This window comes from Arachis hypogaea, chromosome 19 (genome assembly GCF_003086295.3).
Source record: "Arachis hypogaea cultivar Tifrunner chromosome 19, arahy.Tifrunner.gnm2.J5K5, whole genome shotgun sequence".
NCBI classification, from domain to species: domain Eukaryota; kingdom Viridiplantae; phylum Streptophyta; class Magnoliopsida; order Fabales; family Fabaceae; genus Arachis; species Arachis hypogaea.
In genome coordinates, this window is record NC_092054.1 from 90,370,940 (window position 1) to 90,382,483 (window position 11,544).

Below are 11,544 nucleotides of genomic sequence, written 5' to 3' on the forward strand. Positions count from 1 at the left end.
ATCCAAGAAACTGTGGGAGCAGTATTTTAACTCCAAATGTCCATGCTAATAATTTTGAACTTAAACCCCAACTCATCACCTTAGTTCAGAATAACTGGCAATATGGAGAAAGTGCTGCAGAGGATCCGAACCAACATCTTTATGTGTTCTTAAGAATTTGTGATACTGTTAAAACCAATGGGGTACATCCTGACATTTACAAACTGCTCCTCTTTCCATTCTCTCTCAGAGACAAATCCTCTCATTGTCTCGAAACCTTCCATAAGGAGAGCATTACCAACTGGGATGATTTGGTTTGCAAGTTCCTAGCCAAATTCTACCCCCCTCAAAATAGATGAAAATAGATGTGCAAACATTCAGATAATTAGAGGGAGAGTCATTATATGAAGCATGAGAAAGGTACAAGGCCCTGATTAGAAGATGTCTTGAAGGAACGTTTAGTGAGTGGGTTGAGCTTCAAAATTTCTATGAAGGTCTGTCCATGAAGTCAAGAAAAGCATTAGACTACTCTTCAGGAGGTTCATTGCAAATGATGAAGACTGCACAAGAAGCTCATGACCTCATAGACATGGTTGCCAACAATGAATATTTCTATTCCTCTGAAAGACAAGCAGCTCCCAAGAAAGGTGTGTTTGAGCTTGAAGGTGTTGACATAATACTAGCTCAGAACAAGATCATGCACCAGCAGCTTCAATAATAAATAGAAATGATGTCAAAGAGGATGGACAGAATGCAACTAGCTGCAGTGAGCTCAATCAACCAACTACCAGTCGTATGGGGTCACAATGAGGAGAGCTATGAAGGATACAATGTTGAGCAGCAGCAGGAACAAGTTCACTACATGCACATCCAAGGTTCTAGATCAAATGAGTTCCATGGTGACACTTACAACCCTTCATGGAGAAACCACCCCAATCTGAAGTGGGGTAACAAGAGACCAAAAGTAGGTTAGGAGTTTCACAAAGTAGGTTTCTCGTTGCAAGTATAGCTCTGAACCAACAATTGACCCTAATCAAATTATTATTCTAAAGATTGTCACAATTCAAAGCAAATATAAACCGAGAGTATTTAGACTCCCGGGTCGTCTTCCCTAGGAACTAATGCCAATGAGTGCATACAATTTTGGTTGCAAGAAAGCCAAGGGTGTTTTCAATGATGAAGGCAAACAAGTAAAGATATAAAAGAATGATTCAAAATTGCAATTAATAAACTAATGAAGGAATAAAAGAACTATGTATGTAATATGGACAAGTAATGCTATAAAATGATGGAAAAGTGGTTCAAAACATAAACAGAACCTTGACTTGGGATGAGTTATGGAATCCCTTCCTTGCCATAACCACAACTATGATAATTATGATGGATTAATCTCACTAAATCAACCCTTAACATCGAAGAGTAAGTCAAGTGAGCATAATTGTTATTAATCCACAAATCCTAGCTAACTTACTAATTACCATAGTAAAAAGCTAGCGTTAGTGGAAATAATAACAACTAACAACCCAAGAATTATCACAAAATGTCGGACATTATGACTCTAGTAATCCATATATTCACTTTCCCAAGCCAAGGGGGTGGAAATCTATCCCATAACTAAAATTGGCATTTCATCAAATACCTAACAGGCATAATCATAAAATATGACAAAATTGGAAAAATGATAAAAACTATGAACAACCAAATGATCAAAATCAACAAAAGTAACTCAATAAACATATAAAAAACATCAAACATCAAATTCATTAACTCGAAATCAAAATTGCAAAACTATGTATATATTGACAAAGGAAATGAAAGTATATGAAAGTGTAGAACAAGTAATGTAATAGAAGAGAAATTAAAGAAATACTTACAATGAAATTGCTATAATCCAAAACCAAATTGACTATAAAATGCTATATTGAAACCCTAAGAGAGAAATTCCTAATCTACACTACTCCTACTCCTACTATGTGTTTTCCTAATCTAAAGTGTGCTCCTAAGCTAATTCTACCTAATAAAACCTAATGCCTTTGTATGAGATGTTGCCCCCTTTAAATAGCCTTTGATTTCAGCATCCAAACCTTCAGAAATGGGCCAAAAGAGCCCCAAAATTACGAGCCACGTGCATTTTTAATGAAGGCACGGGCAGGTACTTGTGCGTACGCACAGATGTGTGTGTACGCACACATGCTGAAATTTCCTCTTGTGCGTACGCACAGGGAGTTGTGCATACGCACACATGGCTGTGTGCTTCTCCTTTGTTTTCTTCAAGTTTTCTCCCTTTGTACATGCTTCCTTCCACTTTTGCCTTGCCAAACTTGCCTCTAGGACCTAAAATCACTCAACAAACATGTCATGGCATTGAATGACATAAAAGTGAGATTAAAACCACTAAATTAAGCACAAAAATGCATGTTTTCACTTTTAGGCACAATCTAGAGAGAAAACACAAAAGCATGCTATTTAGGTGAATAAATGTGGGTTTATATGATGAAATCCACTCAAATAAAACCAAAATATATCGTCAAATATGGATTCATCAATTCCTCCACACTTAAACAATAGCATGTCCTCATGCTAATCACAATCAAAGGAGAAGGGTAAAAGGGGTAAGCCACTTATTCAATGCAACTACTTATGTGTATCCAACTATACTAAATGCTATCTATCTATACTTATACTATGGTTCCCTATTGAATTTGGCAAAATGAAACAAGAGAATTCCAACCAATCCAAGATAAAACCTTAGGGCTAAGGTAAGAAAATATAGCAATATGACCAATGTCCAAAGATTTGAATTGAGATTTTCAAACTAACAACCAAACAACTTGCAAGGAGATACAATATAGGAGATAAGAACGTAGAATTGAGTGATCGAACCCCTCACCGGATGTGTTTACACTCTATGCGCTCAGTGTTTAGGGTTTTAATCACTCAATTCTCCTTTAATCATGCTTTTCAAAGATTTTCAAGTCATCTAACAATCAACTAATATTTGATGCATGAAAAACAAATATCATGAGGTCTTTTGAGGGTTGTAATGGGGCTAGGGTTAAGGTAAGGTCAATATGGTCAAGTGGACTTTGTGAATTAGATCTTTGATTAGCTCAAGTGTCCACCTAATCCTATATTATCCTATGTACACATAACAAAACAACCTCACTACCCATTTATCTCCTATCTCACATTTACTCATGCATTTTTTTTTCCAAAACACACACATATGCATCCTTTATTCACTGTTTGTTTATTTCATATGCTCTTGTGCACAAAACTTGATTTGATTAATTTTTTATTTTCTTTTATAAACAATTCCTTGTTTTTGTCAACAAGAGAAGATGCATATGTCTTGAATAATGAATGCATGAGTATTACCCTATTATCCAAATTCTCTCAATGAAAATTCCAAATCATCTTATCACCAATGTTTCCTGTAAACCCCGGTTAAATTAGTAGATATTGAGTCAATAAATTAGTTTTTAATAAGGAAGATTATAAATGCGAATATTATATCAAATTAGTATAGAGCTCATCGAAACGAGAATTTTGACACTAATTTCGAAGAAAACGGTCCAAAATTGGACCTAACAGACCGAACCGGTTGAACCAGGCCCAAACCAGGCTGTGGGCCCAACCGGACCAGCGCTTTTAAGTGAGCCCAAAGCCTTTCTTCCCCTTCATTTTAACAGAAATGAAGTTGAAGCACACAAAGGAGAGGGAAGAATGAAACTTCACCGAACCCTTACGGCAATCTTCCGTACGCCGTAACTTCTCTGTCCGAGCTCCGATCGCCACACCATTTACGGCCACGCGTCCACCGCTTCCAGCTCTACATTTCTACCGGAACAATTTTATAGGTAAGCCCTTAAATATTCTCAGCCACTCTTTTCCCCCAATTTTCTAAATTTGGGAAGGGAAGTTGAATTTCTTTGATTTCTGATGTTTTAGGATCCAATTGGCTTAAGAAAAACGTTCACTCTTGCTTATGTGAAGCTTGGGTAAGGTGAGGACACGATGATTCTATTTTAATTTTATTAAATTTGAGCTTTGAGTGTTAAATTGGATATATGTGTGTTATAAATGTGTATTAGGTTGTGAATAAATAATTGGAGCTTGGAATTGTGGATATTGGAACTTGGAGGAAGCTGAGCCTAGTGTTTATTAAATTATGGAAGGGCTGTGTTTGTTTTGGAAGGGCTGCGTTTATTATAATTAAAGTGCCTTGATCGTTACGTGAGAATCCGCCAAGGTATGGTTTAGGTTTCTTGCATTTAATATATAATATTCTGTGAAAACTTAGGCTAGATAACCATAGGATAAGTTGGAATGCAGGTTGATGAGCGGATAATTTATACGCTTTTTGGCATTATTTTTAGTATGTTTTTAGTAGGATCTAGTTACTTTTAGGGATGTTTTCATTAGTTTTTATGTTAAATTCACATTTCTGGACTTTACTATGAGTTTGTGTGTTTTTCTTTGATTTCAGGTATTTTCTGGCTGAAATTGAGGGACTTGAGCAAAAATCAGATTCAGAGGTTGAAGAAGGACTGCTGATGCTGTTAGATTCTGACCTCCCTGCACTCAAAGTGGATTTTCTGAAGCTACAGAACTCAAAATGGCGCGTTTTCAATTGCGTTGGAAAGTAGACATCCAGGGCTTTCCAGCAATATATAATAGTCCATACTTTGGCCTAGTTTAGACGACGTAAAAGGGCGTTGAACGCCAGTTCTACGCTGCAGTCTGGAGTTAAACGCCAGAAACACGTCACAAACCAGAGTTGAACGCCAGAAATACGTTACAACCTGGCGTTCAACTCCAGAAAGAGCCTCTTCACGTGTAACATTCAAGCTCAGCCCAAGCACACACCAAGTGGGCCCCAGAAGTGGATTTATGCATCAATTACTTACTTTTGTAAACCCTAGTAACTAGTTTAGTATAAATAGGACTCTTTACTATTGTATTAGACATCTTTGATCAGTTTTATGCTATCTTAGACTTTCATGGGGCCTGGCCATTCGGCCATGCCTCGACCATTATCACTTATGTATTTTCATACGGTAGAGTTTCTGCACTCCATAGATTAAGGTGTGGAGCTCTGCTGTTCCTCAAAGATTAATGCAAAGTACTACTGTTTTTCTATTCAATTCAACTTATTCCGCTTCTAAGATATTCATTCACACTTCAACCTGAATGTGATGAACGTGACAATCATCATCATTCCCCCACGAATACGTGCCTGACAACCACTTCCGTTCCACCTTAGATTGAATGAGTATCTCTTGGATCTCTTAATCAGAATCTTCGTGGTATAAGCTAGATTCATGGCGGCATTCATGAGAGTCCGGAAAGCCTAAACCTTGTCTGTGGTATTCCGAGTAGGACTCTGGGATTGAATGACTGTGACGAACTTCAAACTAGCGAGTGCTGGGCGTAGTGACAGGCGCAAAAGGAGGGTGAATCCTATTCCAGTATGATCGAGAACCTCAGATGATTAGCCGTGCTGTGACAGAGCATTTGGACCATTTTTACAAGAGGATGGGATGCAGCCATTGACAAGGGTGATGCCTCCAGACGATTAGCCATGCAGTGACTGCGCATCGGACCATTTTCCAAAGAGGATAAAAAGTAGCCATTGACAACGGTGATGTCCTTACATAAAGCCAGCCATGGAAAGGAGTAAGATTGATTGGATGAAGACAGCAGGAAAGCAGAGGTTCAGAGGAACGAATGCATCTCTATACGCTTATCTGAAATTCTAACTAATGAATTACATAAGTATTTCTATCCTTATTTTCTATTTATTATTAATATTCGAAAACTCCATAACTATTTGATATCTGCCTGACTGAGATTTACAAGGTGACCATAGCTTGCTTCAAGCCGACAATCTCCGTGGGATTGACCCTTACTCACGTAAGGTTTATTACTTGGATGACCCAGTGCACTTGCTGGTTAGTTGTATCGAAGTTGTGAATGAAAAACGATTTATTAAGACGTGCGTACAGAGTTTCTGGCGCCGTTGCCTGAGATCACAATTTCGTGCACCAAGTTTTTGGCGCCGTTGCCGGGGATTGTTCGAGTTTGGACAACTGACGGTTCATCGTGTTGCTCAGATTGGGTAATTTTCTTCTTATTTTGTTTTCAAAAAATTTTCAAAAATTTTTCAAAAACCTTTCAAAAATTTCTCATCTGTTTTTGAAAAAAAAAATAAATCTTTTCAAAAATATATTTTTCTTCAGAATATTTAAGAATGAATTCTAGAGTTTCATGAAGCATGTTGAAGCCTGGCTGGCTGTAAAGCCATGTCTAATTCTTTTGGATAGGGGCTTCCAACCATCAGCATAGAGGCAAGTTAATTGGAATGTCAGCCGTGGCATGTCTGAGTTACATACTAAAGCTTGGCTGGCTATTAAGCCATGCCTAACCCTCAGATTGGAGCTTTAGACTAAGAATACAAGATTCCTGGAATTCATATTAAAAAATTTTGAAATCCTTATTTTTTTTTTCCTATATGTTTTTTCGAAAAAAAAATATACAAAAATCCAAAAAAATAAAAAAATCATAAAAATAAAAAATATTTCATGTTTCTTGTTTGAGTCTTGAGTCAAGTTGAAAGTTTGGTGTCAATTGCATATTCATCTTGCATTTTTCGAAAAATTCATGCATTCATAGTGTTCTTCATGATCTTCAAGTTGTTCTTGGTAAGTCTTCTTGTTTGATCTTGATGTTTTCATGTTTTGTGTCTTTTCTTGTTTTTCATATGCATTCTTGCATTCATAGTGTCTATACATGAAAAATTTTTAAGTTTGGTGTCTTGCATGTTTTCTTTTCATTAAAAATTTTTCAAAAATAAGTTCTTGATGTTCATCTTGACATTCAAAGTGTTCTTGGTGTTCATCTTGACATTCATAGCATTCTTGCATGCATTCATTGTTTTGATCCAAAATTTTCATGCATTGAGTCTTTTTCATGTTTTTTCCTCTCATCATTAAAAATTCAAAAATAAAAAAAAATATCTTTCCCTTTTTCACTCATAAATTTCGAAAATTTGAGTTGACTTTTTCAAAACTTTTTAAAATCTAGTTGTTTTTAGGAGTCAAATCAAATTTTCAATTTAAAAATCTTATCTTTTTTAAAATCTTTTTCAAAAATCAAATCTTTTTCATTTTTCTTATTTATTTTCGAAAATTTTAAAAATATTTTTCAAAAATCTTTTTCTTATCTTTATCTCCTAATTTTCGAAAATAACATCATCAATTAATGTTTTGATTCAAAAATTTCAAGTTTGTTACTTGCTTGTTAAGAAAGATTCAAACTTTGAGTTCTAGAATCATATCTTGTGATTTCTTGTGAATCAAGTCATTAATTGTGATTTTAAAAATCAAGTCTTTTTCAAAACTAATTTCAATCATATCATTTCAAAAATATCTCTTTATCTTATCTTTTTCAAAATTTGATTTTAAAATATCCTTTCTAACTTCTTATCTTCTTATCTTTTCAAAATTGATTTTCAAATTTGTTTCAACTAACTAACTAACTTTTTGTTTGTTTCTTATCTTTTTCAAAACTACCTAACTAACTCTCTCTCTCTAATTTTTGAAAATATCTTCCCTCTTTTTCAAAATTTCTTTTTAATTAACTAATTATTTTAATTTTTGATTTTAATTTTCGAAAAATTACTAACCTTTTTCAAAAACTATTTTCGAAAATCACTAACTCTTTTTCAAAAATAATTTTCGAAAATTCTCCTTCTCTCTCATCTCCTTCTATTTATTTATTCATCTACTAACACCTCTCTTCATCCCACATCTCTGCTCTCCTTACCCTTGTGTTTCTTTCTTTACATTACATTCTTTTCTTCTTCTACTCACACAGGGGAACCTCCATACCTGTGGTAAAAAGGATCCCTATTATTATTTTTCTGTTCCCTTCTCCTTCATATGAGCAGGAGCAAGGACAATAATATTCTTGTTGAAGCAGATCCAGAACCTGAAAGGACTCTGAAGAGGAAACTAAGAGAAGCTAAATTACAACAATCCAGCAAGTACCTTTCAGAAATTTTCGAACAGGAAGAGGAGATGGAAGCCGAAAATAATAATAATAATACAAGGAGAATGCTTGGTGACTTTACTGCACCTAATTCCAATTTACATGGAAGAAGCATCTCCATCCCTACCATTGGAGCAAACAATTTTGAGCTGAAACCTCAATTAGTTTCTCTGATGCAGCAGAACTGCAAGTTTTATGGACTTCCATCTGAAGATCCTTTTCAGTTCTTAACTGAATTTTTGCAGATCTGTGATACTGTTAAGACTAATGGAGTAGATCCTGAAGTCTACAGGCTCATGCTTTTCCCTTTTGCTGTGAGAGACAGAGCTAGAATATAGTTGGACTCTCAACCTAAGGATAGCCTGAACTCTTGGGATAAGCTGGTCAAGGCTTTCTTAGCCAAGTTCTTTCCTCCTCAAAAGCTGAGCAAGCTTAGAGTGGATGTTCAAACCTTCAGACAGAAAGAAGGTGAATCCCTCTATGAAGCTTGGGAGAGATACAAAGGACTGACCAAAAAGTGCCCTTCTGACATTCTTTCAAAATGGACCATCCTGGATATATTCTATGATGGTCTGTCTGAATTAGCTAAGATGTCATTGGATACTTCTGCAGGTGGATCCATTCACCTAAAGAAAACGCCTGCAGAAGCTCAGGAACTCATTGACATGGTTGCTAATAACCAGTTCATGTACACTTCTGAGAGGAATCCTGTGAGCAATGGGACGCCTCAGAAGAAGGGAGTTCTTGAAATTGATACTTTGAATGCCATATTGGCTCAGAATAAAATATTGACTCAGCAAGTCAATATGATTTCTCAGAGTCTGAATGGAATGCAAGCTGCATCCAATAGTACTCAAGAGGCATCTTCTGAAGAAGAAGCTTATGATCCTGAAAACCCAGCAGTAGCAGAGGTGAATTACATGGGTGAACCTTATGGAAACACCTATAACTCATCATGGAGAAATCATCCAAATTTCTCATGGAAGGATCAAAAGCCTCAACAAGGCTTTAATAATGGTGGAAGAAACAGGTTTAGCAATAGCAAGCCTTTTCCATCATCTACTCAGCAACAGGCAGAGAACTCTTAACAAAATACTTCTAATTTAGCAAACTTAGTTTCTGATCTATCTAAGGCCACTGTGAGTTTCATGAATGAAACAAGGTCATTCATTAGAAATTTGGAGGCACAAATGGGCCAGCTGAGTAAGAAGATCACTGAAACTCCTCCTAGTGCTCTCCCAAGTGATACAGAAGAAAATCCAAAAGGAGAGTGCAAGGCCATTGATATAACCATCATGGCCGAATCCAAGGAGGAAGGGGAGGACGTGAATCCCAAGGAGGAAGACCTCCTGGGACGTCCAGTGATCAATAAGGAGCTTCCCTCTGAGGAACCAAAGGAATCTGAGACTCATCCAGAGACCATAGAGATTCCATTGAACCTCCTTATGCCATTCATGAGCTCTGATGAGTATTCCTCTTCTGAAGAGAATGAGGATGTTACTAAGGAGCAAGTTACCAAGTACCTTGGTGCAATCATGAAGCTGAATGCCAAATTATTTGGTATTGAGACTTGGGAAGTTGAACCTCCCTTGTTCACCAATGAACTAAGTGATCTGGATCAACTGAGATTGCCTCAGAAGAAACAGGATCCTGGAAAGTTCCTAGTACCTTGTACCATAGGCACGATGATCTTTGAAAAGGCTCTGTGTGACCTTGGTTCAGGGATAAACCTCATGCCCCTCTCTGTAATAGAGAAACTGGGAATCTTTGGGGTGTAAGCTACTAAAATCTCATTAGAGATGGCAGACAATTCAAGAAAACAGGCTTATGGACAAGTAGAGGATGTGTTAGTAAAGGTTGAAGGCCTTTACATCCCTGCTGATTTCATAATCCTTGATACTGGGAAGGATGAGGATGAATCCATCATCCTTGGAAGACCTTTCCTAGCCACAGCAAGAGCTGTGATTGATGTTGACAGAGGTGAATTAGTCCTTCAATTGAATGAGGACTCTCTTGTGTTTACAACTCAATGGAAAAGAGGCATAGTAAGCTTCTCTCAAAACAGAGTCAACCAGAGCCCCCACAGTCAAACTCTAAGTTTGGTGTTGGGAGGCCACAACCAAACTCTAAGTTTGGTGTTGGGAAGTCTCAACAAAGCTCTGAACATCTGTGAGGCTCCATGAGAGCCCACTGTCAAGCTATTGACATTAAAGAAGCACTTGTTGGGAGGCAACCCAATTTTTATTTATCTAATTTTATTTTTCTTGTTCTTTCATGTTTTATCAGGTTCATGATCATGTGGAGTCACAAAATAAATAAAAAAATTGAAAACGGAATCAAAAATAGCAGAAGAAAAATCACACCCTGGAGGAAGACCTTACTGGCATTTAAACGCCAGTAAGAAGCATCTGGCTGGCGTTCAACGCCAGAACATAGCATGGTTATGGCGCTGAACGCCCAAAATGGGCAGCATCTGGGCGTTTGAATGCCAGAATTGCACCCTGGAGAAGAGCTGGCGCTGAACGCCCAGAACAAGCATGGTTCTGGCGTTCAACGCCAGAAATGGGCAACAAATGGGCATTCAACGCCCAGAACAAGCACCAATCTGGCGCTGAACACCCAGAGTTGTGTTCAAGGGCATTTTGCATGCCTAATTTGGTGCAAGGTTGTAAATCCTTGAACACCTCAGGATCTGTGGACCCCACAGGATCCCCACCTACCTCCACTCGCTTCTTCTCACCCCTCTTTCACACAATCCCATAAACACTCTTCCCCAAAACTCTTCACCAATCACCTCAATCTCTCTCCCCTATAACCACTTCACCACTCACATCCATCCACTCTTCCCCACCTACCTTCAAAATTCAAAATCAATTTCCCACCCAAAACCCATCCTTATGGCCGAACCTTACCCCCCCTCCCTTCCCTATATAAAGCCCTCCATTCTTCTTCATTTTCACACAACACAACCCTCTCTTCCCCTTCTTGGCCGAATACACCCCTCCCCCATCTCCTCCATATTTTCTTCTTCTTCTTCATCTATTCTTTCTTCTCTTGCTCGAGGGCGAGCAATATTCTAAGTTTGGTGTGGTAAAAGTATAAGCTTTTTGTTTTTCCATTACCATTGATGGCACCCAAGACCAGAGAATCCTCTAGAAAAGGGAAAGGGAAGACAAAAGCTTCCACCTCCGAGTCATGGGAGATGGAAAGATTCATCTCCAGAGCTCATCAAGACCACTTCTATGATGTTGTGGTCAAGAAGAAGGTGATCCCTGAGGTCCCTTTTAAGCTCAAGAAGAATGAGTATCTGGAGATCCGACATGAAATCCAAAGAAGAGGTTGGGAAGTTCTAACAAACCCCATCCAACAAGTCGGCATCCTAATGGTTCAAGAGTTCTATGCTAATGCATGGATCACTAGGAACCATGATCAAAGTAAGAACCCAAACCCAAAGAATTATACTACAATGGTTTGGGGGAAATACTTAGATTTTAGTCCGGAAAATGTGAGGTT

At 37.6% G+C, this 11,544-nt stretch overlaps 1 non-coding gene across 1 annotated transcript; it reads right to left on the minus strand.

The window, feature by feature from the left end:
• Positions 1-8,459: 8,459 nt before the first annotated feature.
• On the minus strand, positions 8,460-8,563 carry LOC112782066 (small nucleolar RNA R71). Its single transcript, XR_003192807.1, has one exon. It is a non-coding gene; the product is annotated as a small nucleolar RNA R71 (small nucleolar RNA).
• Between the last annotated feature and the right edge of the window lie 2,981 nt (positions 8,564-11,544).